The sequence below is a fragment of the Dama dama genome, chromosome 1 (assembly GCF_033118175.1).
Source record: "Dama dama isolate Ldn47 chromosome 1, ASM3311817v1, whole genome shotgun sequence".
In the NCBI taxonomy this organism is placed as follows: Eukaryota; Metazoa; Chordata; class Mammalia; order Artiodactyla; family Cervidae; genus Dama; species Dama dama.
This window is the reverse complement of record NC_083681.1, coordinates 68567046-68569146: the sequence shown is the minus strand read 5'-3', so window position 1 is coordinate 68569146 and position 2101 is coordinate 68567046.

Sequence of the window (2101 nt, the reverse complement as noted above, 5' to 3'; positions counted from 1 at the left end):
TCCTCTTTCAACTTCATCAAGAGGCTCTTTAGGTCCTCTTTGCTTTTTGCCATAAAGGTGGTGTCATCCGCATAACTGAATTTACTGATATTTCTCAAGCAATCTTGATTCCAGCTTGTACTTCATTCAGCCTGGCATTTCTCATGATGTACTCATGAGTCATGCCATGTTTTGATCCCTGGCACAAAGTAAAGAAGTCCTGCGCATTCTCCTGACTTAGTTCCCATTCCTTAATTTTAAAACAGAGGTTGAGAAGGTCAAAGGTGAAAAGAAAATATTTTTATTAACAGAAGTCCAAATAAATATGGTAAGGGCTTCCTGCCACCAAGGAGTTAAGTGTGGAAATTCAAAATGTATTGATATGTGGACCTATACCACTATGTTGTGGGTATAAGTGAAAATAAGGGAGAAATTGCCATACTACCCAGAAAAAAGAAAAGAACACTGGAAAAGTGACATGAGAGAGTCACCCCGCTGCAAATACTCTATCCTGGAAGAGCCCATGCCTTGAAGTGCACTGTGGGTGGATTATCTCCAACTGAGCTGCTCGAGAACTTGCACCAGACAATCAGGAGAAGTGCAGACAGTAATTTTTTAGGAAAAATGGAACAAGAGTTTAGGTGATGTTGAGGACTAGCAGGAACTTGAATCAATTCAAATGCTAATGGCCAAAACAACTGTAGATACAGAGGAAGAGCACCCCCTGGAGTGTTAGGACAGCAGAAAAGGAGGTATTTTGATGAAGTGGCTTGGAAACCCTCAAGGGAAGAAGAGAAGAAGAGGGTTACATTTCATTTTTAAAATTTGTAATATTGGCCCATGTGGACTCTAAGATCAACTGAAAAAGCAATTTTCCATGCAAATTACAAGTTGGTAATGACCGTGGGACATTAAGATTACATTTAATACTGTGTAAGGGGGTGAAGTCAAAGCATTCTAAAATTTAATTCTCATCATCCAGTCAAGAAGACTAGATATTCCCTGTACTTCTTGGCATGTAATTAATATACTCCAGCACTCTTGCCTGGAAAATCCCATGGATGGAGGAGCCTGGTGGGTTATAGCCCATGGGGTCACAAAGAGTCAGACATGACTGAGTGACTTCACTTTCTTTCACAAATAGAGACCTTGATTATCTATCTGGAGCTGTCCTGATACACCTACAGTGTATTAATCCCACCTGATTAAAAAGGGAGGACTATGGAGCTTGGCATGAGATGAATTTTATGAGTAGAGAAGGTTAGCAAAATAGCAGAGGTTAGATCAATTTTTGAAGAGAGAAAAAAGTTGGAATGAAAGAAATTAGGATTAAAAACAGTCTTTCTATAAAGTGACCTTCTTCCCCAGCCGCCTCCTTAAAGCTTAACCTGTTGAATAACTACCCTTGTTCTCTTAGAAAATTGCTATGTGGCATGCATTTCTAAGTTTTCTCCTCCTACACTGTAATTACATTTCATTTTCTCAAGCCTTTAATTATGTCTGATACACATGTATGTTTTATATAACAGCATCATGGAAAATAAAGATATAAGACAATAAAGAAAGGGTGACTTGTCCTATAGTAACCTCTCCAATGGCACTAGTCAGAACGTTGAGTCCTATTGAGGAAACAGTGAAACCAGGAATTCTAGACGAGGTCCTCATCCTAAGGAACTTTTAAGACTTTGGAAAAAGTAGGTGACAAGTAGGATACCACCCAAGAAACAACACTGATAAACAGACAATTCAAGAAAAAATGAGTAAAATCTATTTTTCCTTCTGTCTATGCTGGAACATATATATGGATCATTGATTGTAGTGGGATAGAAGCTTGCAGAAGTTTCCTTAGAAATGAAGAAAATGAACATCAACACAGGCAACCACAGGCATGCTGCAGGGAGGAAGGGGGCAGGGCATAACTTTTAAAAGAATGACATAGCCCAAGGATGTGGCACAGACTGATTGAAACCAAATAGGCCGAAGATGGTAGAAGATTTGACTTCCAATAGACCTAGAGCCTCACTATACTCTCATTGTAATGCATTAGCATCTTTAGTCATTTTTCTAGCAGCATTTGCTTACTTTATGTCTCTGTGTTACATTTGGTGGGTCTCACAATATT